General features: G+C 44.9%; 21 non-coding genes across 21 annotated transcripts; all 21 read left to right on the forward strand.

Annotated features, from left to right (window-relative positions):
* The first annotated feature begins 132 nt into the window (after positions 1 to 132).
* LOC141246050 (U2 spliceosomal RNA) lies at positions 133 to 323 on the forward strand. The gene has a single exon (XR_012309682.1). It is a non-coding gene; the product is annotated as a U2 spliceosomal RNA (small nuclear RNA).
* Positions 324 to 1438: 1115 nt separating this feature from the next.
* LOC141246124 (U2 spliceosomal RNA) lies at positions 1439 to 1629 on the forward strand. The gene has a single exon (XR_012309747.1). It is a non-coding gene; the product is annotated as a U2 spliceosomal RNA (small nuclear RNA).
* A 1115-nt stretch (positions 1630 to 2744) lies between these two features.
* On the forward strand, positions 2745 to 2935 carry LOC141246135 (U2 spliceosomal RNA). The gene has a single exon (XR_012309758.1). It is a non-coding gene; the product is annotated as a U2 spliceosomal RNA (small nuclear RNA).
* A 1115-nt stretch (positions 2936 to 4050) lies between these two features.
* LOC141246147 (U2 spliceosomal RNA) lies at positions 4051 to 4241 on the forward strand. Its single transcript, XR_012309770.1, has one exon. It is a non-coding gene; the product is annotated as a U2 spliceosomal RNA (small nuclear RNA).
* Positions 4242 to 5356: 1115 nt separating this feature from the next.
* Positions 5357 to 5547, forward strand: LOC141246159 (U2 spliceosomal RNA). Its single transcript, XR_012309781.1, has one exon. It is a non-coding gene; the product is annotated as a U2 spliceosomal RNA (small nuclear RNA).
* A 1115-nt stretch (positions 5548 to 6662) lies between these two features.
* Positions 6663 to 6853, forward strand: LOC141246056 (U2 spliceosomal RNA). Its single transcript, XR_012309688.1, has one exon. It is a non-coding gene; the product is annotated as a U2 spliceosomal RNA (small nuclear RNA).
* A 1115-nt stretch (positions 6854 to 7968) lies between these two features.
* LOC141246068 (U2 spliceosomal RNA) lies at positions 7969 to 8159 on the forward strand. The gene has a single exon (XR_012309699.1). It is a non-coding gene; the product is annotated as a U2 spliceosomal RNA (small nuclear RNA).
* A 1115-nt stretch (positions 8160 to 9274) lies between these two features.
* On the forward strand, positions 9275 to 9465 carry LOC141246080 (U2 spliceosomal RNA). The gene has a single exon (XR_012309710.1). It is a non-coding gene; the product is annotated as a U2 spliceosomal RNA (small nuclear RNA).
* A 1115-nt stretch (positions 9466 to 10580) lies between these two features.
* LOC141246093 (U2 spliceosomal RNA) lies at positions 10581 to 10771 on the forward strand. The gene has a single exon (XR_012309721.1). It is a non-coding gene; the product is annotated as a U2 spliceosomal RNA (small nuclear RNA).
* A 1115-nt stretch (positions 10772 to 11886) lies between these two features.
* LOC141246104 (U2 spliceosomal RNA) lies at positions 11887 to 12077 on the forward strand. Its single transcript, XR_012309732.1, has one exon. It is a non-coding gene; the product is annotated as a U2 spliceosomal RNA (small nuclear RNA).
* A 1115-nt stretch (positions 12078 to 13192) lies between these two features.
* On the forward strand, positions 13193 to 13383 carry LOC141246116 (U2 spliceosomal RNA). The gene has a single exon (XR_012309742.1). It is a non-coding gene; the product is annotated as a U2 spliceosomal RNA (small nuclear RNA).
* Positions 13384 to 14498: 1115 nt separating this feature from the next.
* Positions 14499 to 14689, forward strand: LOC141246120 (U2 spliceosomal RNA). Its single transcript, XR_012309743.1, has one exon. It is a non-coding gene; the product is annotated as a U2 spliceosomal RNA (small nuclear RNA).
* Positions 14690 to 15804: 1115 nt separating this feature from the next.
* On the forward strand, positions 15805 to 15995 carry LOC141246099 (U2 spliceosomal RNA). Its single transcript, XR_012309727.1, has one exon. It is a non-coding gene; the product is annotated as a U2 spliceosomal RNA (small nuclear RNA).
* Positions 15996 to 17110: 1115 nt separating this feature from the next.
* Positions 17111 to 17301, forward strand: LOC141246100 (U2 spliceosomal RNA). The gene has a single exon (XR_012309728.1). It is a non-coding gene; the product is annotated as a U2 spliceosomal RNA (small nuclear RNA).
* Positions 17302 to 18416: 1115 nt separating this feature from the next.
* LOC141246121 (U2 spliceosomal RNA) lies at positions 18417 to 18607 on the forward strand. The gene has a single exon (XR_012309744.1). It is a non-coding gene; the product is annotated as a U2 spliceosomal RNA (small nuclear RNA).
* A 1115-nt stretch (positions 18608 to 19722) lies between these two features.
* LOC141246122 (U2 spliceosomal RNA) lies at positions 19723 to 19913 on the forward strand. The gene has a single exon (XR_012309745.1). It is a non-coding gene; the product is annotated as a U2 spliceosomal RNA (small nuclear RNA).
* Positions 19914 to 21028: 1115 nt separating this feature from the next.
* Positions 21029 to 21219, forward strand: LOC141246123 (U2 spliceosomal RNA). The gene has a single exon (XR_012309746.1). It is a non-coding gene; the product is annotated as a U2 spliceosomal RNA (small nuclear RNA).
* A 1115-nt stretch (positions 21220 to 22334) lies between these two features.
* Positions 22335 to 22525, forward strand: LOC141246125 (U2 spliceosomal RNA). Its single transcript, XR_012309748.1, has one exon. It is a non-coding gene; the product is annotated as a U2 spliceosomal RNA (small nuclear RNA).
* A 1115-nt stretch (positions 22526 to 23640) lies between these two features.
* LOC141246126 (U2 spliceosomal RNA) lies at positions 23641 to 23831 on the forward strand. The gene has a single exon (XR_012309749.1). It is a non-coding gene; the product is annotated as a U2 spliceosomal RNA (small nuclear RNA).
* A 1115-nt stretch (positions 23832 to 24946) lies between these two features.
* Positions 24947 to 25137, forward strand: LOC141246127 (U2 spliceosomal RNA). Its single transcript, XR_012309750.1, has one exon. It is a non-coding gene; the product is annotated as a U2 spliceosomal RNA (small nuclear RNA).
* Positions 25138 to 26252: 1115 nt separating this feature from the next.
* On the forward strand, positions 26253 to 26443 carry LOC141246128 (U2 spliceosomal RNA). Its single transcript, XR_012309751.1, has one exon. It is a non-coding gene; the product is annotated as a U2 spliceosomal RNA (small nuclear RNA).
* Positions 26444 to 27247: the final 804 nt, after the last annotated feature.

Below are 27247 nucleotides of genomic sequence, written 5' to 3' on the forward strand. Positions count from 1 at the left end.
CGAAAAGTGCAGGCATGTAAGGGATCTAGAGGTTGACAACATGTCTTCTTAACGGGAGTCCAGGAGCTCATCTCCACAAATGGACTTTTCAGGATCCTTGGGTGGCTCCGTAGTTCGAAACCAATTCTGGTTATCGCTTCTCGGCCTTTTGGCTAAGATCAAGTGTAGTATCTGTTCTTATCAGTTTAATATCTGATACGTCCCCTATCTGGGGACCATATATTAAATGGATTTTTAGAACAGGGAGATGGAAAAAGAGCTTGCTCTGTCCACTCCACGCATTGACCTGGTATTGCAGTATCTCCAGGACCGGTGCACCCCTTCTTTAATGCAGTTTCTAAAATCAGAAAGAATTGAATTCAATGTTTTTTGTTCATTTTGCTTGTTTGTCGGATTTTGGGATGGACTCTTTGGCTTTGCTTTTCTTCTCCTCATTGGATTTTTCATGTTCAAAGTTGCAGAAGCCAGATTACAAGCTCATTTTGGTTCATCTTCAGCAACTGTGCATTGCATTGCCATGTAATGTGATGCAATGCTATCTTTCTAGCTCTCCCTTTTTACTTCCTTTTGGATAAACAGACATATTAGGCAAGCATTTTGGAGCTTTCACCTAAATAACTACAGGTGGTGAGATAAGCTGCACAATATAATTGACCTTTCAGTATATTGTTGCACACACACCATCTATTTAGCAAATGCCCTTGTTATCAACAGCAGCCTTTTAAACTCACCTGAGCTAACAGGTATGTGCGCTGGTTACTCTGCTGCGCTTAAAATTTCTTTTTTGGTTTGCTACAATGCCTTTTCTGAAACGTTGTCTCCTTCTGCTGGAACACTGACTTCTTTCATTTAATGCCTGCAGACTATAAAAGAGAACCCAACCCAAAAAGTTTGGTTGATTAGTCTGTGGCATTCTGTTAAACTGTTGCTTATGGCGGTCTCTGTGAGCTTCTCAGCGACATTCAGCCAGCCAGGTATCCTGCCTGCAGTAGATGGAATGTGGCAATGGAACGCTGGCTGCGCGTGTCATAATAGGCTCTGAGCCTTTATATACCTGTGCACAGCAGCAGCCACCTTCAGTCTGCTGCTGGACAGCCAGCAGCAGCAGCAGCAGGAGAGGTATGTAATCAGGAGCCCTCCTGCTAAGGGTAGACAGCTGCTCGTTCCACCCCACCCCCCGCCTTAATTGGTTCTCCTCCCTTCCAACGGTGTTGAGGCGGGTGGGAACAGCAGGGGGTGAAGGTGCTGTGTTTAAAGAGGTGGAGTTATGCAGATCTAAAACGCGTGGATTGCAGCAGCAGCAAGCCGAAAAGTGCAGGCATGTAAGGGATCTAGAGGTTGACAACATGTCTTCTTAACGGGAGTCCAGGAGCTCATCTCCACAAATGGACTTTTCAGGATCCTTGGGTGGCTCCGTAGTTTGAAACCAATTCTGGTTATCGCTTCTCGGCCTTTTGGCTAAGATCAAGTGTAGTATCTGTTCTTATCAGTTTAATATCTGATACGTCCCCTATCTGGGGACCATATATTAAATGGATTTTTAGAACAGGGAGATGGAAAAAGAGCTTGCTCTGTCCACTCCACGCATTGACCTGGTATTGCAGTATCTCCAGGACCGGTGCACCCCTTCTTTAATGCAGTTTCTAAAATCAGAAAGAATTGAATTCAATGTTTTTTGTTCATTTTGCTTGTTTGTCGGATTTTGGGATGGACTCTTTGGCTTTGCTTTTCTTCTCCTCATTGGATTTTTCATGTTCAAAGTTGCAGAAGCCAGATTACAAGCTCATTTTGGTTCATCTTCAGCAACTGTGCATTGCATTGCCATGTAATGTGATGCAATGCTATCTTTCTAGCTCTCCCTTTTTACTTCCTTTTGGATAAACAGACATATTAGGCAAGCATTTTGGAGCTTTCACCTAAATAACTACAGGTGGTGAGATAAGCTGCACAATATAATTGACCTTTCAGTATATTGTTGCACACACACCATCTATTTAGCAAATGCCCTTGTTATCAACAGCAGCCTTTTAAACTCACCTGAGCTAACAGGTATGTGCGCTGGTTACTCTGCTGCGCTTAAAATTTCTTTTTTGGTTTGCTACAATGCCTTTTCTGAAACGTTGTCTCCTTCTGCTGGAACACTGACTTCTTTCATTTAATGCCTGCAGACTATAAAAGAGAACCCAACCCAAAAAGTTTGGTTGATTAGTCTGTGGCATTCTGTTAAACTGTTGCTTATGGCGGTCTCTGTGAGCTTCTCAGCGACATTCAGCCAGCCAGGTATCCTGCCTGCAGTAGATGGAATGTGGCAATGGAACGCTGGCTGCGCGTGTCATAATAGGCTCTGAGCCTTTATATACCTGTGCACAGCAGCAGCCACCTTCAGTCTGCTGCTGGACAGCCAGCAGCAGCAGCAGCAGGAGAGGTATGTAATCAGGAGCCCTCCTGCTAAGGGTAGACAGCTGCTCGTTCCACCCCACCCCCCGCCTTAATTGGTTCTCCTCCCTTCCAACGGTGTTGAGGCGGGTGGGAACAGCAGGGGGTGAAGGTGCTGTGTTTAAAGAGGTGGAGTTATGCAGATCTAAAACGCGTGGATTGCAGCAGCAGCAAGCCGAAAAGTGCAGGCATGTAAGGGATCTAGAGGTTGACAACATGTCTTCTTAACGGGAGTCCAGGAGCTCATCTCCACAAATGGACTTTTCAGGATCCTTGGGTGGCTCCGTAGTTTGAAACCAATTCTGGTTATCGCTTCTCGGCCTTTTGGCTAAGATCAAGTGTAGTATCTGTTCTTATCAGTTTAATATCTGATACGTCCCCTATCTGGGGACCATATATTAAATGGATTTTTAGAACAGGGAGATGGAAAAAGAGCTTGCTCTGTCCACTCCACGCATTGACCTGGTATTGCAGTATCTCCAGGACCGGTGCACCCCTTCTTTAATGCAGTTTCTAAAATCAGAAAGAATTGAATTCAATGTTTTTTGTTCATTTTGCTTGTTTGTCGGATTTTGGGATGGACTCTTTGGCTTTGCTTTTCTTCTCCTCATTGGATTTTTCATGTTCAAAGTTGCAGAAGCCAGATTACAAGCTCATTTTGGTTCATCTTCAGCAACTGTGCATTGCATTGCCATGTAATGTGATGCAATGCTATCTTTCTAGCTCTCCCTTTTTACTTCCTTTTGGATAAACAGACATATTAGGCAAGCATTTTGGAGCTTTCACCTAAATAACTACAGGTGGTGAGATAAGCTGCACAATATAATTGACCTTTCAGTATATTGTTGCACACACACCATCTATTTAGCAAATGCCCTTGTTATCAACAGCAGCCTTTTAAACTCACCTGAGCTAACAGGTATGTGCGCTGGTTACTCTGCTGCGCTTAAAATTTCTTTTTTGGTTTGCTACAATGCCTTTTCTGAAACGTTGTCTCCTTCTGCTGGAACACTGACTTCTTTCATTTAATGCCTGCAGACTATAAAAGAGAACCCAACCCAAAAAGTTTGGTTGATTAGTCTGTGGCATTCTGTTAAACTGTTGCTTATGGCGGTCTCTGTGAGCTTCTCAGCGACATTCAGCCAGCCAGGTATCCTGCCTGCAGTAGATGGAATGTGGCAATGGAACGCTGGCTGCGCGTGTCATAATAGGCTCTGAGCCTTTATATACCTGTGCACAGCAGCAGCCACCTTCAGTCTGCTGCTGGACAGCCAGCAGCAGCAGCAGCAGGAGAGGTATGTAATCAGGAGCCCTCCTGCTAAGGGTAGACAGCTGCTCGTTCCACCCCACCCCCCGCCTTAATTGGTTCTCCTCCCTTCCAACGGTGTTGAGGCGGGTGGGAACAGCAGGGGGTGAAGGTGCTGTGTTTAAAGAGGTGGAGTTATGCAGATCTAAAACGCGTGGATTGCAGCAGCAGCAAGCCGAAAAGTGCAGGCATGTAAGGGATCTAGAGGTTGACAACATGTCTTCTTAACGGGAGTCCAGGAGCTCATCTCCACAAATGGACTTTTCAGGATCCTTGGGTGGCTCCGTAGTTTGAAACCAATTCTGGTTATCGCTTCTCGGCCTTTTGGCTAAGATCAAGTGTAGTATCTGTTCTTATCAGTTTAATATCTGATACGTCCCCTATCTGGGGACCATATATTAAATGGATTTTTAGAACAGGGAGATGGAAAAAGAGCTTGCTCTGTCCACTCCACGCATTGACCTGGTATTGCAGTATCTCCAGGACCGGTGCACCCCTTCTTTAATGCAGTTTCTAAAATCAGAAAGAATTGAATTCAATGTTTTTTGTTCATTTTGCTTGTTTGTCGGATTTTGGGATGGACTCTTTGGCTTTGCTTTTCTTCTCCTCATTGGATTTTTCATGTTCAAAGTTGCAGAAGCCAGATTACAAGCTCATTTTGGTTCATCTTCAGCAACTGTGCATTGCATTGCCATGTAATGTGATGCAATGCTATCTTTCTAGCTCTCCCTTTTTACTTCCTTTTGGATAAACAGACATATTAGGCAAGCATTTTGGAGCTTTCACCTAAATAACTACAGGTGGTGAGATAAGCTGCACAATATAATTGACCTTTCAGTATATTGTTGCACACACACCATCTATTTAGCAAATGCCCTTGTTATCAACAGCAGCCTTTTAAACTCACCTGAGCTAACAGGTATGTGCGCTGGTTACTCTGCTGCGCTTAAAATTTCTTTTTTGGTTTGCTACAATGCCTTTTCTGAAACGTTGTCTCCTTCTGCTGGAACACTGACTTCTTTCATTTAATGCCTGCAGACTATAAAAGAGAACCCAACCCAAAAAGTTTGGTTGATTAGTCTGTGGCATTCTGTTAAACTGTTGCTTATGGCGGTCTCTGTGAGCTTCTCAGCGACATTCAGCCAGCCAGGTATCCTGCCTGCAGTAGATGGAATGTGGCAATGGAACGCTGGCTGCGCGTGTCATAATAGGCTCTGAGCCTTTATATACCTGTGCACAGCAGCAGCCACCTTCAGTCTGCTGCTGGACAGCCAGCAGCAGCAGCAGCAGGAGAGGTATGTAATCAGGAGCCCTCCTGCTAAGGGTAGACAGCTGCTCGTTCCACCCCACCCCCCGCCTTAATTGGTTCTCCTCCCTTCCAACGGTGTTGAGGCGGGTGGGAACAGCAGGGGGTGAAGGTGCTGTGTTTAAAGAGGTGGAGTTATGCAGATCTAAAACGCGTGGATTGCAGCAGCAGCAAGCCGAAAAGTGCAGGCATGTAAGGGATCTAGAGGTTGACAACATGTCTTCTTAACGGGAGTCCAGGAGCTCATCTCCACAAATGGACTTTTCAGGATCCTTGGGTGGCTCCGTAGTTTGAAACCAATTCTGGTTATCGCTTCTCGGCCTTTTGGCTAAGATCAAGTGTAGTATCTGTTCTTATCAGTTTAATATCTGATACGTCCCCTATCTGGGGACCATATATTAAATGGATTTTTAGAACAGGGAGATGGAAAAAGAGCTTGCTCTGTCCACTCCACGCATTGACCTGGTATTGCAGTATCTCCAGGACCGGTGCACCCCTTCTTTATTGCTTTTTCTAAAATCAGAAAGAATTGAATTCAATGTTTTTTGTTCATTTTGCTTGTTTGTCGGATTTTGGGATGGACTCTTTGGCTTTGCTTTTCTTCTCCTCATTGGATTTTTCATGTTCAAAGTTGCAGAAGCCAGATTACAAGCTCATTTTGGTTCATCTTCAGCAACTGTGCATTGCATTGCCATGTAATGTGATGCAATGCTATCTTTCTAGCTCTCCCTTTTTACTTCCTTTTGGATAAACAGACATATTAGGCAAGCATTTTGGAGCTTTCACCTAAATAACTACAGGTGGTGAGATAAGCTGCACAATATAATTGACCTTTCAGTATATTGTTGCACACACACCATCTATTTAGCAAATGCCCTTGTTATCAACAGCAGCCTTTTAAACTCACCTGAGCTAACAGGTATGTGCGCTGGTTACTCTGCTGCGCTTAAAATTTCTTTTTTGGTTTGCTACAATGCCTTTTCTGAAACGTTGTCTCCTTCTGCTGGAACACTGACTTCTTTCATTTAATGCCTGCAGACTATAAAAGAGAACCCAACCCAAAAAGTTTGGTTGATTAGTCTGTGGCATTCTGTTAAACTGTTGCTTATGGCGGTCTCTGTGAGCTTCTCAGCGACATTCAGCCAGCCAGGTATCCTGCCTGCAGTAGATGGAATGTGGCAATGGAACGCTGGCTGCGCGTGTCATAATAGGCTCTGAGCCTTTATATACCTGTGCACAGCAGCAGCCACCTTCAGTCTGCTGCTGGACAGCCAGCAGCAGCAGCAGCAGGAGAGGTATGTAATCAGGAGCCCTCCTGCTAAGGGTAGACAGCTGCTCGTTCCACCCCACCCCCCGCCTTAATTGGTTCTCCTCCCTTCCAACGGTGTTGAGGCGGGTGGGAACAGCAGGGGGTGAAGGTGCTGTGTTTAAAGAGGTGGAGTTATGCAGATCTAAAACGCGTGGATTGCAGCAGCAGCAAGCCGAAAAGTGCAGGCATGTAAGGGATCTAGAGGTTGACAACATGTCTTCTTAACGGGAGTCCAGGAGCTCATCTCCACAAATGGACTTTTCAGGATCCTTGGGTGGCTCCGTAGTTTGAAACCAATTCTGGTTATCGCTTCTCGGCCTTTTGGCTAAGATCAAGTGTAGTATCTGTTCTTATCAGTTTAATATCTGATACGTCCCCTATCTGGGGACCATATATTAAATGGATTTTTAGAACAGGGAGATGGAAAAAGAGCTTGCTCTGTCCACTCCACGCATTGACCTGGTATTGCAGTATCTCCAGGACCGGTGCACCCCTTCTTTAATGCAGTTTCTAAAATCAGAAAGAATTGAATTCAATGTTTTTTGTTCATTTTGCTTGTTTGTCGGATTTTGGGATGGACTCTTTGGCTTTGCTTTTCTTCTCCTCATTGGATTTTTCATGTTCAAAGTTGCAGAAGCCAGATTACAAGCTCATTTTGGTTCATCTTCAGCAACTGTGCATTGCATTGCCATGTAATGTGATGCAATGCTATCTTTCTAGCTCTCCCTTTTTACTTCCTTTTGGATAAACAGACATATTAGGCAAGCATTTTGGAGCTTTCACCTAAATAACTACAGGTGGTGAGATAAGCTGCACAATATAATTGACCTTTCAGTATATTGTTGCACACACACCATCTATTTAGCAAATGCCCTTGTTATCAACAGCAGCCTTTTAAACTCACCTGAGCTAACAGGTATGTGCGCTGGTTACTCTGCTGCGCTTAAAATTTCTTTTTTGGTTTGCTACAATGCCTTTTCTGAAACGTTGTCTCCTTCTGCTGGAACACTGACTTCTTTCATTTAATGCCTGCAGACTATAAAAGAGAACCCAACCCAAAAAGTTTGGTTGATTAGTCTGTGGCATTCTGTTAAACTGTTGCTTATGGCGGTCTCTGTGAGCTTCTCAGCGACATTCAGCCAGCCAGGTATCCTGCCTGCAGTAGATGGAATGTGGCAATGGAACGCTGGCTGCGTGTGTCATAATAGGCTCTGAGCCTTTATATACCTGTGCACAGCAGCAGCCACCTTCAGTCTGCTGCTGGACAGCCAGCAGCAGCAGCAGCAGGAGAGGTATGTAATCAGGAGCCCTCCTGCTAAGGGTAGACAGCTGCTCGTTCCACCCCACCCCCCGCCTTAATTGGTTCTCCTCCCTTCCAACGGTGTTGAGGCGGGTGGGAACAGCAGGGGGTGAAGGTGCTGTGTTTAAAGAGGTGGAGTTATGCAGATCTAAAACGCGTGGATTGCAGCAGCAGCAAGCCGAAAAGTGCAGGCATGTAAGGGATCTAGAGGTTGACAACATGTCTTCTTAACGGGAGTCCAGGAGCTCATCTCCACAAATGGACTTTTCAGGATCCTTGGGTGGCTCCGTAGTTTGAAACCAATTCTGGTTATCGCTTCTCGGCCTTTTGGCTAAGATCAAGTGTAGTATCTGTTCTTATCAGTTTAATATCTGATACGTCCCCTATCTGGGGACCATATATTAAATGGATTTTTAGAACAGGGAGATGGAAAAAGAGCTTGCTCTGTCCACTCCACGCATTGACCTGGTATTGCAGTATCTCCAGGACCGGTGCACCCCTTCTTTAATGCAGTTTCTAAAATCAGAAAGAATTGAATTCAATGTTTTTTGTTCATTTTGCTTGTTTGTCGGATTTTGGGATGGACTCTTTGGCTTTGCTTTTCTTCTCCTCATTGGATTTTTCATGTTCAAAGTTGCAGAAGCCAGATTACAAGCTCATTTTGGTTCATCTTCAGCAACTGTGCATTGCATTGCCATGTAATGTGATGCAATGCTATCTTTCTAGCTCTCCCTTTTTACTTCCTTTTGGATAAACAGACATATTAGGCAAGCATTTTGGAGCTTTCACCTAAATAACTACAGGTGGTGAGATAAGCTGCACAATATAATTGACCTTTCAGTATATTGTTGCACACACACCATCTATTTAGCAAATGCCCTTGTTATCAACAGCAGCCTTTTAAACTCACCTGAGCTAACAGGTATGTGCGCTGGTTACTCTGCTGCGCTTAAAATTTCTTTTTTGGTTTGCTACAATGCCTTTTCTGAAACGTTGTCTCCTTCTGCTGGAACACTGACTTCTTTCATTTAATGCCTGCAGACTATAAAAGAGAACCCAACCCAAAAAGTTTGGTTGATTAGTCTGTGGCATTCTGTTAAACTGTTGCTTATGGCGGTCTCTGTGAGCTTCTCAGCGACATTCAGCCAGCCAGGTATCCTGCCTGCAGTAGATGGAATGTGGCAATGGAACGCTGGCTGCGCGTGTCATAATAGGCTCTGAGCCTTTATATACCTGTGCACAGCAGCAGCCACCTTCAGTCTGCTGCTGGACAGCCAGCAGCAGCAGCAGCAGGAGAGGTATGTAATCAGGAGCCCTCCTGCTAAGGGTAGACAGCTGCTCGTTCCACCCCACCCCCCGCCTTAATTGGTTCTCCTCCCTTCCAACGGTGTTGAGGCGGGTGGGAACAGCAGGGGGTGAAGGTGCTGTGTTTAAAGAGGTGGAGTTATGCAGATCTAAAACGCGTGGATTGCAGCAGCAGCAAGCCGAAAAGTGCAGGCATGTAAGGGATCTAGAGGTTGACAACATGTCTTCTTAACGGGAGTCCAGGAGCTCATCTCCACAAATGGACTTTTCAGGATCCTTGGGTGGCTCCGTAGTTTGAAACCAATTCTGGTTATCGCTTCTCGGCCTTTTGGCTAAGATCAAGTGTAGTATCTGTTCTTATCAGTTTAATATCTGATACGTCCCCTATCTGGGGACCATATATTAAATGGATTTTTAGAACAGGGAGATGGAAAAAGAGCTTGCTCTGTCCACTCCACGCATTGACCTGGTATTGCAGTATCTCCAGGACCGGTGCACCCCTTCTTTAATGCAGTTTCTAAAATCAGAAAGAATTGAATTCAATGTTTTTTGTTCATTTTGCTTGTTTGTCGGATTTTGGGATGGACTCTTTGGCTTTGCTTTTCTTCTCCTCATTGGATTTTTCATGTTCAAAGTTGCAGAAGCCAGATTACAAGCTCATTTTGGTTCATCTTCAGCAACTGTGCATTGCATTGCCATGTAATGTGATGCAATGCTATCTTTCTAGCTCTCCCTTTTTACTTCCTTTTGGATAAACAGACATATTAGGCAAGCATTTTGGAGCTTTCACCTAAATAACTACAGGTGGTGAGATAAGCTGCACAATATAATTGACCTTTCAGTATATTGTTGCACACACACCATCTATTTAGCAAATGCCCTTGTTATCAACAGCAGCCTTTTAAACTCACCTGAGCTAACAGGTATGTGCGCTGGTTACTCTGCTGCGCTTAAAATTTCTTTTTTGGTTTGCTACAATGCCTTTTCTGAAACGTTGTCTCCTTCTGCTGGAACACTGACTTCTTTCATTTAATGCCTGCAGACTATAAAAGAGAACCCAACCCAAAAAGTTTGGTTGATTAGTCTGTGGCATTCTGTTAAACTGTTGCTTATGGCGGTCTCTGTGAGCTTCTCAGCGACATTCAGCCAGCCAGGTATCCTGCCTGCAGTAGATGGAATGTGGCAATGGAACGCTGGCTGCGCGTGTCATAATAGGCTCTGAGCCTTTATATACCTGTGCACAGCAGCAGCCACCTTCAGTCTGCTGCTGGACAGCCAGCAGCAGCAGCAGCAGGAGAGGTATGTAATCAGGAGCCCTCCTGCTAAGGGTAGACAGCTGCTCGTTCCACCCCACCCCCCGCCTTAATTGGTTCTCCTCCCTTCCAACGGTGTTGAGGCGGGTGGGAACAGCAGGGGGTGAAGGTGCTGTGTTTAAAGAGGTGGAGTTATGCAGATCTAAAACGCGTGGATTGCAGCAGCAGCAAGCCGAAAAGTGCAGGCATGCAAGGGATCTAGAGGATGACAACATGTCTTCTTAACGGGAGTCCAGGAGCTCATCTCCACAAATGGACTTTTCAGGATCCTTGGGTGGCTCCGTAGTTTGAAACCAATTCTGGTTATCGCTTCTCGGCCTTTTGGCTAAGATCAAGTGTAGTATCTGTTCTTATCAGTTTAATATCTGATACGTCCCCTATCTGGGGACCATATATTAAATGGATTTTTAGAACAGGGAGATGGAAAAAGAGCTTGCTCTGTCCACTCCACGCATTGACCTGGTATTGCAGTATCTCCAGGACCGGTGCACCCCTTCTTTAATGCAGTTTCTAAAATCAGAAAGAATTGAATTCAATGTTTTTTGTTCATTTTGCTTGTTTGTCGGATTTTGGGATGGACTCTTTGGCTTTGCTTTTCTTCTCCTCATTGGATTTTTCATGTTCAAAGTTGCAGAAGCCAGATTACAAGCTCATTTTGGTTCATCTTCAGCAACTGTGCATTGCATTGCCATGTAATGTGATGCAATGCTATCTTTCTAGCTCTCCCTTTTTACTTCCTTTTGGATAAACAGACATATTAGGCAAGCATTTTGGAGCTTTCACCTAAATAACTACAGGTGGTGAGATAAGCTGCACAATATAATTGACCTTTCAGTATATTGTTGCACACACACCATCTATTTAGCAAATGCCCTTGTTATCAACAGCAGCCTTTTAAACTCACCTGAGCTAACAGGTATGTGCGCTGGTTACTCTGCTGCGCTTAAAATTTCTTTTTTGGTTTGCTACAATGCCTTTTCTGAAACGTTGTCTCCTTCTGCTGGAACACTGACTTCTTTCATTTAATGCCTGCAGACTATAAAAGAGAACCCAACCCAAAAAGTTTGGTTGATTAGTCTGTGGCATTCTGTTAAACTGTTGCTTATGGCGGTCTCTGTGAGCTTCTCAGCGACATTCAGCCAGCCAGGTATCCTGCCTGCAGTAGATGGAATGTGGCAATGGAACGCTGGCTGCGCGTGTCATAATAGGCTCTGAGCCTTTATATACCTGTGCACAGCAGCAGCCACCTTCAGTCTGCTGCTGGACAGCCAGCAGCAGCAGCAGCAGGAGAGGTATGTAATCAGGAGCCCTCCTGCTAAGGGTAGACAGCTGCTCGTTCCACCCCACCCCCCGCCTTAATTGGTTCTCCTCCCTTCCAACGGTGTTGAGGCGGGTGGGAACAGCAGGGGGTGAAGGTGCTGTGTTTAAAGAGGTGGAGTTATGCAGATCTAAAACGCGTGGATTGCAGCAGCAGCAAGCCGAAAAGTGCAGGCATGTAAGGGATCTAGAGGTTGACAACATGTCTTCTTAACGGGAGTCCAGGAGCTCATCTCCACAAATGGACTTTTCAGGATCCTTGGGTGGCTCCGTAGTTTGAAACCAATTCTGGTTATCGCTTCTCGGCCTTTTGGCTAAGATCAAGTGTAGTATCTGTTCTTATCAGTTTAATATCTGATACGTCCCCTATCTGGGGACCATATATTAAATGGATTTTTAGAACAGGGAGATGGAAAAAGAGCTTGCTCTGTCCACTCCACGCATTGACCTGGTATTGCAGTATCTCCAGGACCGGTGCACCCCTTCTTTAATGCAGTTTCTAAAATCAGAAAGAATTGAATTCAATGTTTTTTGTTCATTTTGCTTGTTTGTCGGATTTTGGGATGGACTCTTTGGCTTTGCTTTTCTTCTCCTCATTGGATTTTTCATGTTCAAAGTTGCAGAAGCCAGATTACAAGCTCATTTTGGTTCATCTTCAGCAACTGTGCATTGCATTGCCATGTAATGTGATGCAATGCTATCTTTCTAGCTCTCCCTTTTTACTTCCTTTTGGATAAACAGACATATTAGGCAAGCATTTTGGAGCTTTCACCTAAATAACTACAGGTGGTGAGATAAGCTGCACAATATAATTGACCTTTCAGTATATTGTTGCACACACACCATCTATTTAGCAAATGCCCTTGTTATCAACAGCAGCCTTTTAAACTCACCTGAGCTAACAGGTATGTGCGCTGGTTACTCTGCTGCGCTTAAAATTTCTTTTTTGGTTTGCTACAATGCCTTTTCTGAAACGTTGTCTCCTTCTGCTGGAACACTGACTTCTTTCATTTAATGCCTGCAGACTATAAAAGAGAACCCAACCCAAAAAGTTTGGTTGATTAGTCTGTGGCATTCTGTTAAACTGTTGCTTATGGCGGTCTCTGTGAGCTTCTCAGCGACATTCAGCCAGCCAGGTATCCTGCCTGCAGTAGATGGAATGTGGCAATGGAACGCTGGCTGCGCGTGTCATAATAGGCTCTGAGCCTTTATATACCTGTGCACAGCAGCAGCCACCTTCAGTCTGCTGCTGGACAGCCAGCAGCAGCAGCAGCAGGAGAGGTATGTAATCAGGAGCCCTCCTGCTAAGGGTAGACAGCTGCTCGTTCCACCCCACCCCCCGCCTTAATTGGTTCTCCTCCCTTCCAACGGTGTTGAGGCGGGTGGGAACAGCAGGGGGTGAAGGTGCTGTGTTTAAAGAGGTGGAGTTATGCAGATCTAAAACGCGTGGATTGCAGCAGCAGCAAGCCGAAAAGTGCAGGCATGTAAGGGATCTAGAGGTTGACAACATGTCTTCTTAACGGGAGTCCAGGAGCTCATCTCCACAAATGGACTTTTCAGGATCCTTGGGTGGCTCCGTAGTTTGAAACCAATTCTGGTTATCGCTTCTCGGCCTTTTGGCTAAGATCAAGTGTAGTATCTGTTCTTATCAGTTTAATATCTGATACGTCCCCTATCTGGGGACCATATATTAAATGGATTTTTAGAACAGGGAGATGGAAAAAGAGCTTGCTCTGTCCACTCCACGCATTGACCTGGTATTGCAGTATCTCCAGGACCGGTGCACCCCTTCTTTAATGCAGTTTCTAAAATCAGAAAGAATTGAATTCAATGTTTTTTGTTCATTTTGCTTGTTTGTCGGATTTTGGGATGGACTCTTTGGCTTTGCTTTTCTTCTCCTCATTGGATTTTTCATGTTCAAAGTTGCAGAAGCCAGATTACAAGCTCATTTTGGTTCATCTTCAGCAACTGTGCATTGCATTGCCATGTAATGTGATGCAATGCTATCTTTCTAGCTCTCCCTTTTTACTTCCTTTTGGATAAACAGACATATTAGGCAAGCATTTTGGAGCTTTCACCTAAATAACTACAGGTGGTGAGATAAGCTGCACAATATAATTGACCTTTCAGTATATTGTTGCACACACACCATCTATTTAGCAAATGCCCTTGTTATCAACAGCAGCCTTTTAAACTCACCTGAGCTAACAGGTATGTGCGCTGGTTACTCTGCTGCGCTTAAAATTTCTTTTTTCGTTTGCTACAATGCCTTTTCTGAAACGTTGTCTCCTTCTGCTGGAACACTGACTTCTTTCATTTAATGCCTGCAGACTATAAAAGAGAACCCAACCCAAAAAGTTTGGTTGATTAGTCTGTGGCATTCTGTTAAACTGTTGCTTATGGCGGTCTCTGTGAGCTTCTCAGCGACATTCAGCCAGCCAGGTATCCTGCCTGCAGTAGATGGAATGTGGCAATGGAACGCTGGCTGCGCGTGTCATAATAGGCTCTGAGCCTTTATATACCTGTGCACAGCAGCAGCCACCTTCAGTCTGCTGCTGGACAGCCAGCAGCAGCAGCAGCAGGAGAGGTATGTAATCAGGAGCCCTCCTGCTAAGGGTAGACAGCTGCTCGTTCCACCCCACCCCCCGCCTTAATTGGTTCTCCTCCCTTCCAACGGTGTTGAGGCGGGTGGGAACAGCAGGGGGTGAAGGTGCTGTGTTTAAAGAGGTGGAGTTATGCAGATCTAAAACGCGTGGATTGCAGCAGCAGCAAGCCGAAAAGTGCAGGCATGTAAGGGATCTAGAGGTTGACAACATGTCTTCTTAACGGGAGTCCAGGAGCTCATCTCCACAAATGGACTTTTCAGGATCCTTGGGTGGCTCCGTAGTTTGAAACCAATTCTGGTTATCGCTTCTCGGCCTTTTGGCTAAGATCAAGTGTAGTATCTGTTCTTATCAGTTTAATATCTGATACGTCCCCTATCTGGGGACCATATATTAAATGGATTTTTAGAACAGGGAGATGGAAAAAGAGCTTGCTCTGTCCACTCCACGCATTGACCTGGTATTGCAGTATCTCCAGGACCGGTGCACCCCTTCTTTAATGCAGTTTCTAAAATCAGAAAGAATTGAATTCAATGTTTTTTGTTCATTTTGCTTGTTTGTCGGATTTTGGGATGGACTCTTTGGCTTTGCTTTTCTTCTCCTCATTGGATTTTTCATGTTCAAAGTTGCAGAAGCCAGATTACAAGCTCATTTTGGTTCATCTTCAGCAACTGTGCATTGCATTGCCATGTAATGTGATGCAATGCTATCTTTCTAGCTCTCCCTTTTTACTTCCTTTTGGATAAACAGACATATTAGGCAAGCATTTTGGAGCTTTCACCTAAATAACTACAGGTGGTGAGATAAGCTGCACAATATAATTGACCTTTCAGTATATTGTTGCACACACACCATCTATTTAGCAAATGCCCTTGTTATCAACAGCAGCCTTTTAAACTCACCTGAGCTAACAGGTATGTGCGCTGGTTACTCTGCTGCGCTTAAAATTTCTTTTTTGGTTTGCTACAATGCCTTTTCTGAAACGTTGTCTCCTTCTGCTGGAACACTGACTTCTTTCATTTAATGCCTGCAGACTATAAAAGAGAACCCAACCCAAAAAGTTTGGTTGATTAGTCTGTGGCATTCTGTTAAACTGTTGCTTATGGCGGTCTCTGTGAGCTTCTCAGCGACATTCAGCCAGCCAGGTATCCTGCCTGCAGTAGATGGAATGTGGCAATGGAACGCTGGCTGCGCGTGTCATAATAGGCTCTGAGCCTTTATATACCTGTGCACAGCAGCAGCCACCTTCAGTCTGCTGCTGGACAGCCAGCAGCAGCAGCAGCAGGAGAGGTATGTAATCAGGAGCCCTCCTGCTAAGGGTAGACAGCTGCTCGTTCCACCCCACCCCCCGCCTTAATTGGTTCTCCTCCCTTCCAACGGTGTTGAGGCGGGTGGGAACAGCAGGGGGTGAAGGTGCTGTGTTTAAAGAGGTGGAGTTATGCAGATCTAAAACGCGTGGATTGCAGCAGCAGCAAGCCGAAAAGTGCAGGCATGTAAGGGATCTAGAGGTTGACAACATGTCTTCTTAACGGGAGTCCAGGAGCTCATCTCCACAAATGGACTTTTCAGGATCCTTGGGTGGCTCCGTAGTTTGAAACCAATTCTGGTTATCGCTTCTCGGCCTTTTGGCTAAGATCAAGTGTAGTATCTGTTCTTATCAGTGTAATATCTGATACGTCCCCTATCTGGGGACCATATATTAAATGGATTTTTAGAACAGGGAGATGGAAAAAGAGCTTGCTCTGTCCACTCCACGCATTGACCTGGTATTGCAGTATCTCCAGGACCGGTGCACCCCTTCTTTAATGCAGTTTCTAAAATCAGAAAGAATTGAATTCAATGTTTTTTGTTCATTTTGCTTGTTTGTCGGATTTTGGGATGGACTCTTTGGCTTTGCTTTTCTTCTCCTCATTGGATTTTTCATGTTCAAAGTTGCAGAAGCCAGATTACAAGCTCATTTTGGTTCATCTTCAGCAACTGTGCATTGCATTGCCATGTAATGTGATGCAATGCTATCTTTCTAGCTCTCCCTTTTTACTTCCTTTTGGATAAACAGACATATTAGGCAAGCATTTTGGAGCTTTCACCTAAATAACTACAGGTGGTGAGATAAGCTGCACAATATAATTGACCTTTCAGTATATTGTTGCACACACACCATCTATTTAGCAAATGCCCTTGTTATCAACAGCAGCCTTTTAAACTCACCTGAGCTAACAGGTATGTGCGCTGGTTACTCTGCTGCGCTTAAAATTTCTTTTTTGGTTTGCTACAATGCCTTTTCTGAAACGTTGTCTCCTTCTGCTGGAACACTGACTTCTTTCATTTAATGCCTGCAGACTATAAAAGAGAACCCAACCCAAAAAGTTTGGTTGATTAGTCTGTGGCATTCTGTTAAACTGTTGCTTATGGCGGTCTCTGTGAGCTTCTCAGCGACATTCAGCCAGCCAGGTATCCTGCCTGCAGTAGATGGAATGTGGCAATGGAACGCTGGCTGCGCGTGTCATAATAGGCTCTGAGCCTTTATATACCTGTGCACAGCAGCAGCCACCTTCAGTCTGCTGCTGGACAGCCAGCAGCAGCAGCAGCAGGAGAGGTATGTAATCAGGAGCCCTCCTGCTAAGGGTAGACAGCTGCTCGTTCCACCCCACCCCCCGCCTTAATTGGTTCTCCTCCCTTCCAACGGTGTTGAGGCGGGTGGGAACAGCAGGGGGTGAAGGTGCTGTGTTTAAAGAGGTGGAGTTATGCAGATCTAAAACGCGTGGATTGCAGCAGCAGCAAGCCGAAAAGTGCAGGCATGTAAGGGATCTAGAGGTTGACAACATGTCTTCTTAACGGGAGTCCAGGAGCTCATCTCCACAAATGGACTTTTCAGGATCCTTGGGTGGCTCCGTAGTTTGAAACCAATTCTGGTTATCGCTTCTCGGCCTTTTGGCTAAGATCAAGTGTAGTATCTGTTCTTATCAGTGTAATATCTGATACGTCCCCTATCTGGGGACCATATATTAAATGGATTTTTAGAACAGGGAGATGGAAAAAGAGCTTGCTCTGTCCACTCCACGCATTGACCTGGTATTGCAGTATCTCCAGGACCGGTGCACCCCTTCTTTAATGCAGTTTCTAAAATCAGAAAGAATTGAATTCAATGTTTTTTGTTCATTTTGCTTGTTTGTCGGATTTTGGGATGGACTCTTTGGCTTTGCTTTTCTTCTCCTCATTGGATTTTTCATGTTCAAAGTTGCAGAAGCCAGATTACAAGCTCATTTTGGTTCATCTTCAGCAACTGTGCATTGCATTGCCATGTAATGTGATGCAATGCTATCTTTCTAGCTCTCCCTTTTTACTTCCTTTTGGATAAACAGACATATTAGGCAAGCATTTTGGAGCTTTCACCTAAATAACTACAGGTGGTGAGATAAGCTGCACAATATAATTGACCTTTCAGTATATTGTTGCACACACACCATCTATTTAGCAAATGCCCTTGTTATCAACAGCAGCCTTTTAAACTCACCTGAGCTAACAGGTATGTGCGCTGGTTACTCTGCTGCGCTTAAAATTTCTTTTTTGGTTTGCTACAATGCCTTTTCTGAAACGTTGTCTCCTTCTGCTGGAACACTGACTTCTTTCATTTAATGCCTGCAGACTATAAAAGAGAACCCAACCCAAAAAGTTTGGTTGATTAGTCTGTGGCATTCTGTTAAACTGTTGCTTATGGCGGTCTCTGTGAGCTTCTCAGCGACATTCAGCCAGCCAGGTATCCTGCCTGCAGTAGATGGAATGTGGCAATGGAACGCTGGCTGCGCGTGTCATAATAGGCTCTGAGCCTTTATATACCTGTGCACAGCAGCAGCCACCTTCAGTCTGCTGCTGGACAGCCAGCAGCAGCAGCAGCAGGAGAGGTATGTAATCAGGAGCCCTCCTGCTAAGGGTAGACAGCTGCTCGTTCCACCCCACCCCCCGCCTTAATTGGTTCTCCTCCCTTCCAACGGTGTTGAGGCGGGTGGGAACAGCAGGGGGTGAAGGTGCTGTGTTTAAAGAGGTGGAGTTATGCAGATCTAAAACGCGTGGATTGCAGCAGCAGCAAGCCGAAAAGTGCAGGCATGTAAGGGATCTAGAGGTTGACAACATGTCTTCTTAACGGGAGTCCAGGAGCTCATCTCCACAAATGGACTTTTCAGGATCCTTGGGTGGCTCCGTAGTTTGAAACCAATTCTGGTTATCGCTTCTCGGCCTTTTGGCTAAGATCAAGTGTAGTATCTGTTCTTATCAGTTTAATATCTGATACGTCCCCTATCTGGGGACCATATATTAAATGGATTTTTAGAACAGGGAGATGGAAAAAGAGCTTGCTCTGTCCACTCCACGCATTGACCTGGTATTGCAGTATCTCCAGGACCGGTGCACCCCTTCTTTAATGCAGTTTCTAAAATCAGAAAGAATTGAATTCAATGTTTTTTGTTCATTTTGCTTGTTTGTCGGATTTTGGGATGGACTCTTTGGCTTTGCTTTTCTTCTCCTCATTGGATTTTTCATGTTCAAAGTTGCAGAAGCCAGATTACAAGCTCATTTTGGTTCATCTTCAGCAACTGTGCATTGCATTGCCATGTAATGTGATGCAATGCTATCTTTCTAGCTCTCCCTTTTTACTTCCTTTTGGATAAACAGACATATTAGGCAAGCATTTTGGAGCTTTCACCTAAATAACTACAGGTGGTGAGATAAGCTGCACAATATAATTGACCTTTCAGTATATTGTTGCACACACACCATCTATTTAGCAAATGCCCTTGTTATCAACAGCAGCCTTTTAAACTCACCTGAGCTAACAGGTATGTGCGCTGGTTACTCTGCTGCGCTTAAAATTTCTTTTTTGGTTTGCTACAATGCCTTTTCTGAAACGTTGTCTCCTTCTGCTGGAACACTGACTTCTTTCATTTAATGCCTGCAGACTATAAAAGAGAACCCAACCCAAAAAGTTTGGTTGATTAGTCTGTGGCATTCTGTTAAACTGTTGCTTATGGCGGTCTCTGTGAGCTTCTCAGCGACATTCAGCCAGCCAGGTATCCTGCCTGCAGTAGATGGAATGTGGCAATGGAACGCTGGCTGCGCGTGTCATAATAGGCTCTGAGCCTTTATATACCTGTGCACAGCAGCAGCCACCTTCAGTCTGCTGCTGGACAGCCAGCAGCAGCAGCAGCAGGAGAGGTATGTAATCAGGAGCCCTCCTGCTAAGGGTAGACAGCTGCTCGTTCCACCCCACCCCCCGCCTTAATTGGTTCTCCTCCCTTCCAACGGTGTTGAGGCGGGTGGGAACAGCAGGGGGTGAAGGTGCTGTGTTTAAAGAGGTGGAGTTATGCAGATCTAAAACGCGTGGATTGCAGCAGCAGCAAGCCGAAAAGTGCAGGCATGTAAGGGATCTAGAGGTTGACAACATGTCTTCTTAACGGGAGTCCAGGAGCTCATCTCCACAAATGGACTTTTCAGGATCCTTGGGTGGCTCCGTAGTTTGAAACCAATTCTGGTTATCGCTTCTCGGCCTTTTGGCTAAGATCAAGTGTAGTATCTGTTCTTATCAGTTTAATATCTGATACGTCCCCTATCTGGGGACCATATATTAAATGGATTTTTAGAACAGGGAGATGGAAAAAGAGCTTGCTCTGTCCACTCCACGCATTGACCTGGTATTGCAGTATCTCCAGGACCGGTGCACCCCTTCTTTAATGCAGTTTCTAAAATCAGAAAGAATTGAATTCAATGTTTTTTGTTCATTTTGCTTGTTTGTCGGATTTTGGGATGGACTCTTTGGCTTTGCTTTTCTTCTCCTCATTGGATTTTTCATGTTCAAAGTTGCAGAAGCCAGATTACAAGCTCATTTTGGTTCATCTTCAGCAACTGTGCATTGCATTGCCATGTAATGTGATGCAATGCTATCTTTCTAGCTCTCCCTTTTTACTTCCTTTTGGATAAACAGACATATTAGGCAAGCATTTTGGAGCTTTCACCTAAATAACTACAGGTGGTGAGATAAGCTGCACAATATAATTGACCTTTCAGTATATTGTTGCACACACACCATCTATTTAGCAAATGCCCTTGTTATCAACAGCAGCCTTTTAAACTCACCTGAGCTAACAGGTATGTGCGCTGGTTACTCTGCTGCGCTTAAAATTTCTTTTTTGGTTTGCTACAATGCCTTTTCTGAAACGTTGTCTCCTTCTGCTGGAACACTGACTTCTTTCATTTAATGCCTGCAGACTATAAAAGAGAACCCAACCCAAAAAGTTTGGTTGATTAGTCTGTGGCATTCTGTTAAACTGTTGCTTATGGCGGTCTCTGTGAGCTTCTCAGCGACATTCAGCCAGCCAGGTATCCTGCCTGCAGTAGATGGAATGTGGCAATGGAACGCTGGCTGCGCGTGTCATAATAGGCTCTGAGCCTTTATATACCTGTGCACAGCAGCAGCCACCTTCAGTCTGCTGCTGGACAGCCAGCAGCAGCAGCAGCAGGAGAGGTATGTAATCAGGAGCCCTCCTGCTAAGGGTAGACAGCTGCTCGTTCCACCCCACCCCCCGCCTTAATTGGTTCTCCTCCCTTCCAACGGTGTTGAGGCGGGTGGGAACAGCAGGGGGTGAAGGTGCTGTGTTTAAAGAGGTGGAGTTATGCAGATCTAAAACGCGTGGATTGCAGCAGCAGCAAGCCGAAAAGTGCAGGCATGTAAGGGATCTAGAGGTTGACAACATGTCTTCTTAACGGGAGTCCAGGAGCTCATCTCCACAAATGGACTTTTCAGGATCCTTGGGTGGCTCCGTAGTTTGAAACCAATTCTGGTTATCGCTTCTCGGCCTTTTGGCTAAGATCAAGTGTAGTATCTGTTCTTATCAGTTTAATATCTGATACGTCCCCTATCTGGGGACCATATATTAAATGGATTTTTAGAACAGGGAGATGGAAAAAGAGCTTGCTCTGTCCACTCCACGCATTGACCTGGTATTGCAGTATCTCCAGGACCGGTGCACCCCTTCTTTAATGCAGTTTCTAAAATCAGAAAGAATTGAATTCAATGTTTTTTGTTCATTTTGCTTGTTTGTCGGATTTTGGGATGGACTCTTTGGCTTTGCTTTTCTTCTCCTCATTGGATTTTTCATGTTCAAAGTTGCAGAAGCCAGATTACAAGCTCATTTTGGTTCATCTTCAGCAACTGTGCATTGCATTGCCATGTAATGTGATGCAATGCTATCTTTCTAGCTCTCCCTTTTTACTTCCTTTTGGATAAACAGACATATTAGGCAAGCATTTTGGAGCTTTCACCTAAATAACTACAGGTGGTGAGATAAGCTGCACAATATAATTGACCTTTCAGTATATTGTTGCACACACACCATCTATTTAGCAAATGCCCTTGTTATCAACAGCAGCCTTTTAAACTCACCTGAGCTAACAGGTATGTGCGCTGGTTACTCTGCTGCGCTTAAAATTTCTTTTTTGGTTTGCTACAATGCCTTTTCTGAAACGTTGTCTCCTTCTGCTGGAACACTGACTTCTTTCATTTAATGCCTGCAGACTATAAAAGAGAACCCAACCCAAAAAGTTTGGTTGATTAGTCTGTGGCATTCTGTTAAACTGTTGCTTATGGCGGTCTCTGTGAGCTTCTCAGCGACATTCAGCCAGCCAGGTATCCTGCCTGCAGTAGATGGAATGTGGCAATGGAACGCTGGCTGCGCGTGTCATAATAGGCTCTGAGCCTTTATATACCTGTGCACAGCAGCAGCCACCTTCAGTCTGCTGCTGGACAGCCAGCAGCAGCAGCAGCAGGAGAGGTATGTAATCAGGAGCCCTCCTGCTAAGGGTAGACAGCTGCTCGTTCCACCCCACCCCCCGCCTTAATTGGTTCTCCTCCCTTCCAACGGTGTTGAGGCGGGTGGGAACAGCAGGGGGTGAAGGTGCTGTGTTTAAAGAGGTGGAGTTATGCAGATCTAAAACGCGTGGATTGCAGCAGCAGCAAGCCGAAAAGTGCAGGCATGTAAGGGATCTAGAGGTTGACAACATGTCTTCTTAACGGGAGTCCAGGAGCTCATCTCCACAAATGGACTTTTCAGGATCCTTGGGTGGCTCCGTAGTTTGAAACCAATTCTGGTTATCGCTTCTCGGCCTTTTGGCTAAGATCAAGTGTAGTATCTGTTCTTATCAGTTTAATATCTGATACGTCCCCTATCTGGGGACCATATATTAAATGGATTTTTAGAACAGGGAGATGGAAAAAGAGCTTGCTCTGTCCACTCCACGCATTGACCTGGTATTGCAGTATCTCCAGGACCGGTGCACCCCTTCTTTAATGCAGTTTCTAAAATCAGAAAGAATTGAATTCAATGTTTTTTGTTCATTTTGCTTGTTTGTCGGATTTTGGGATGGACTCTTTGGCTTTGCTTTTCTTCTCCTCATTGGATTTTTCATGTTCAAAGTTGCAGAAGCCAGATTACAAGCTCATTTTGGTTCATCTTCAGCAACTGTGCATTGCATTGCCATGTAATGTGATGCAATGCTAGCTTTCTAGCTCTCCCTTTTTACTTCCTTTTGGATAAACAGACATATTAGGCAAGCATTTTGGAGCTTTCACCTAAATAACTACAGGTGGTGAGATAAGCTGCACAATATAATTGACCTTTCAGTATATTGTTGCACACACACCATCTATTTAGCAAATGCCCTTGTTATCAACAGCAGCCTTTTAAACTCACCTGAGCTAACAGGTATGTGCGCTGGTTACTCTGCTGCGCTTAAAATTTCTTTTTTGGTTTGCTACAATGCCTTTTCTGAAACGTTGTCTCCTTCTGCTGGAACACTGACTTCTTTCATTTAATGCCTGCAGACTATAAAAGAGAACCCAACCCAAAAAGTTTGGTTGATTAGTCTGTGGCATTCTGTTAAACTGTTGCTTATGGCGGTCTCTGTGAGCTTCTCAGCGACATTCAGCCAGCCAGGTATCCTGCCTGCAGTAGATGGAATGTGGCAATGGAACGCTGGCTGCGCGTGTCATAATAGGCTCTGAGCCTTTATATACCTGTGCACAGCAGCAGCCACCTTCAGTCTGCTGCTGGACAGCCAGCAGCAGCAGCAGCAGGAGAGGTATGTAATCAGGAGCCCTCCTGCTAAGGGTAGACAGCTGCTCGTTCCACCCCACCCCCCGCCTTAATTGGTTCTCCTCCCTTCCAACGGTGTTGAGGCGGGTGGGAACAGCAGGGGGTGAAGGTGCTGTGTTTAAAGAGGTGGAGTTATGCAGATCTAAAACGCGTGGATTGCAGCAGCAGCAAGCCGAAAAGTGCAGGCATGTAAGGGATCTAGAGGTTGACAACATGTCTTCTTAACGGGAGTCCAGGAGCTCATCTCCACAAATGGACTTTTCAGGATCCTTGGGTGGCTCCGTAGTTTGAAACCAATTCTGGTTATCGCTTCTCGGCCTTTTGGCTAAGATCAAGTGTAGTATCTGTTCTTATCAGTTTAATATCTGATACGTCCCCTATCTGGGGACCATATATTAAATGGATTTTTAGAACAGGGAGATGGAAAAAGAGCTTGCTCTGTCCACTCCACGCATTGACCTGGTATTGCAGTATCTCCAGGACCGGTGCACCCCTTCTTTAATGCAGTTTCTAAAATCAGAAAGAATTGAATTCAATGTTTTTTGTTCATTTTGCTTGTTTGTCGGATTTTGGGATGGACTCTTTGGCTTTGCTTTTCTTCTCCTCATTGGATTTTTCATGTTCAAAGTTGCAGAAGCCAGATTACAAGCTCATTTTGGTTCATCTTCAGCAACTGTGCATTGCATTGCCATGTAATGTGATGCAATGCTATCTTTCTAGCTCTCCCTTTTTACTTCCTTTTGGATAAACAGACATATTAGGCAAGCATTTTGGAGCTTTCACCTAAATAACTACAGGTGGTGAGATAAGCTGCACAATATAATTGACCTTTCAGTATATTGTTGCACACACACCATCTATTTAGCAAATGCCCTTGTTATCAACAGCAGCCTTTTAAACTCACCTGAGCTAACAGGTATGTGCGCTGGTTACTCTGCTGCGCTTAAAATTTCTTTTTTGGTTTGCTACAATGCCTTTTCTGAAACGTTGTCTCCTTCTGCTGGAACACTGACTTCTTTCATTTAATGCCTGCAGACTATAAAAGAGAACCCAACCCAAAAAGTTTGGTTGATTAGTCTGTGGCATTCTGTTAAACTGTTGCTTATGGCGGTCTCTGTGAGCTTCTCAGCGACATTCAGCCAGCCAGGTATCCTGCCTGCAGTAGATGGAATGTGGCAATGGAACGCTGGCTGCGCGTGTCATAATAGGCTCTGAGCCTTTATATACCTGTGCACAGCAGCAGCCACCTTCAGTCTGCTGCTGGACAGCCAGCAGCAGCAGCAGCAGGAGAGGTATGTAATCAGGAGCCCTCCTGCTAAGGGTAGACAGCTGCTCGTTCCACCCCACCCCCCGCCTTAATTGGTTCTCCTCCCTTCCAACGGTGTTGAGGCGGGTGGGAACAGCAGGGGGTGAAGGTGCTGTGTTTAAAGAGGTGGAGTTATGCAGATCTAAAACGCGTGGATTGCAGCAGCAGCAAGCCGAAAAGTGCAGGCATGTAAGGGATCTAGAGGTTGACAACATGTCTTCTTAACGGGAGTCCAGGAGCTCATCTCCACAAATGGACTTTTCAGGATCCTTGGGTGGCTCCGTAGTTTGAAACCAATTCTGGTTATCGCTTCTCGGCCTTTTGGCTAAGATCAAGTGTAGTATCTGTTCTTATCAGTTTAATATCTGATACGTCCCCTATCTGGGGACCATATATTAAATGGATTTTTAGAACAGGGAGATGGAAAAAGAGCTTGCTCTGTCCACTCCACGCATTGACCTGGTATTGCAGTATCTCCAGGACCGGTGCACCCCTTCTTTAATGCAGTTTCTAAAATCAGAAAGAATTGAATTCAATGTTTTTTGTTCATTTTGCTTGTTTGTCGGATTTTGGGATGGACTCTTTGGCTTTGCTTTTCTTCTCCTCATTGGATTTTTCATGTTCAAAGTTGCAGAAGCCAGATTACAAGCTCATTTTGGTTCATCTTCAGCAACTGTGCATTGCATTGCCATGTAATGTGATGCAATGCTATCTTTCTAGCTCTCCCTTTTTACTTCCTTTTGGATAAACAGACATATTAGGCAAGCATTTTGGAGCTTTCACCTAAATAACTACAGGTGGTGAGATAAGCTGCACAATATAATTGACCTTTCAGTATATTGTTGCACACACACCATCTATTTAGCAAATGCCCTTGTTATCAACAGCAGCCTTTTAAACTCACCTGAGCTAACAGGTATGTGCGCTGGTTACTCTGCTGCGCTTAAAATTTCTTTTTTGGTTTGCTACAATGCCTTTTCTGAAACGTTGTCTCCTTCTGCTGGAACACTGACTTCTTTCATTTAATGCCTGCAGACTATAAAAGAGAACCCAACCCAAAAAGTTTGGTTGATTAGTCTGTGGCATTCTGTTAAACTGTTGCTTATGGCGGTCTCTGTGAGCTTCTCAGCGACATTCAGCCAGCCAGGTATCCTGCCTGCAGTAGATGGAATGTGGCAATGGAACGCTGGCTGCGCGTGTCATAATAGGCTCTGAGCCTTTATATACCTGTGCACAGCAGCAGCCACCTTCAGTCTGCTGCTGGACAGCCAGCAGCAGCAGCAGCAGGAGAGGTATGTAATCAGGAGCCCTCCTGCTAAGGGTAGACAGCTGCTCGTTCCACCCCACCCCCCGCCTTAATTGGTTCTCCTCCCTTCCAACGGTGTTGAGGCGGGTGGGAACAGCAGGGGGTGAAGGTGCTGTGTTTAAAGAGGTGGAGTTATGCAGATCTAAAACGCGTGGATTGCAGCAGCAGCAAGCCGAAAAGTGCAGGCATGTAAGGGATCTAGAGGTTGACAACATGTCTTCTTAACGGGAGTCCAGGAGCTCATCTCCACAAATGGACTTTTCAGGATCCTTGGGTGGCTCCGTAGTTTGAAACCAATTCTGGTTATCGCTTCTCGGCCTTTTGGCTAAGATCAAGTGTAGTATCTGTTCTTATCAGTTTAATATCTGATACGTCCCCTATCTGGGGACCATATATTAAATGGATTTTTAGAACAGGGAGATGGAAAAAGAGCTTGCTCTGTCCACTCCACGCATTGACCTGGTATTGCAGTATCTCCAGGACCGGTGCACCCCTTCTTTAATGCAGTTTCTAAAATCAGAAAGAATTGAATTCAATGTTTTTTGTTCATTTTGCTTGTTTGTCGGATTTTGGGATGGACTCTTTGGCTTTGCTTTTCTTCTCCTCGTTGGATTTTTCATGTTCAAAGTTGCAGAAGCCAGATTACAAGCTCATTTTGGTTCATCTTCAGCAACTGTGCATTGCATTGCCATGTAATGTGATGCAATGCTATCTTTCTAGCTCTCCCTTTTTACTTCCTTTTGGATAAACAGACATATTAGGCAAGCATTTTGGAGCTTTCACCTAAATAACTACAGGTGGTGAGATAAGCTGCACAATATAATTGACCTTTCAGTATATTGTTGCACACACACCATCTATTTAGCAAATGCCCTTGTTATCAACAGCAGCCTTTTAAACTCACCTGAGCTAACAGGTATGTGCGCTGGTTACTCTGCTGCGCTTAAAATTTCTTTTTTGGTTTGCTACAATGCCTTTTCTGAAACGTTGTCTCCTTCTGCTGGAACACTGACTTCTTTCATTTAATGCCTGCAGACTATAAAAGAGAACCCAACCCAAAAAGTTTGGTTGATTAGTCTGTGGCATTCTGTTAAACTGTTGCTTATGGCGGTCTCTGTGAGCTTCTCAGCGACATTCAGCCAGCCAGGTATCCTGCCTGCAGTAGATGGAATGTGGCAATGGAACGCTGGCTGCGCGTGTCATAATAGGCTCTGAGCCTTTATATACCTGTGCACAGCAGCAGCCACCTTCAGTCTGCTGCTGGACAGCCAGCAGCAGCAGCAGCAGGAGAGGTATGTAA

Source organism: Phyllobates terribilis, unplaced genomic scaffold (genome assembly GCF_046119375.1).
Source record: "Phyllobates terribilis strain yellow unplaced genomic scaffold, ASM4611937v1 Scaffold_2347__1_contigs__length_138829, whole genome shotgun sequence".
NCBI lineage: Eukaryota > Metazoa > Chordata > Amphibia > Anura > Dendrobatidae > Phyllobates > Phyllobates terribilis.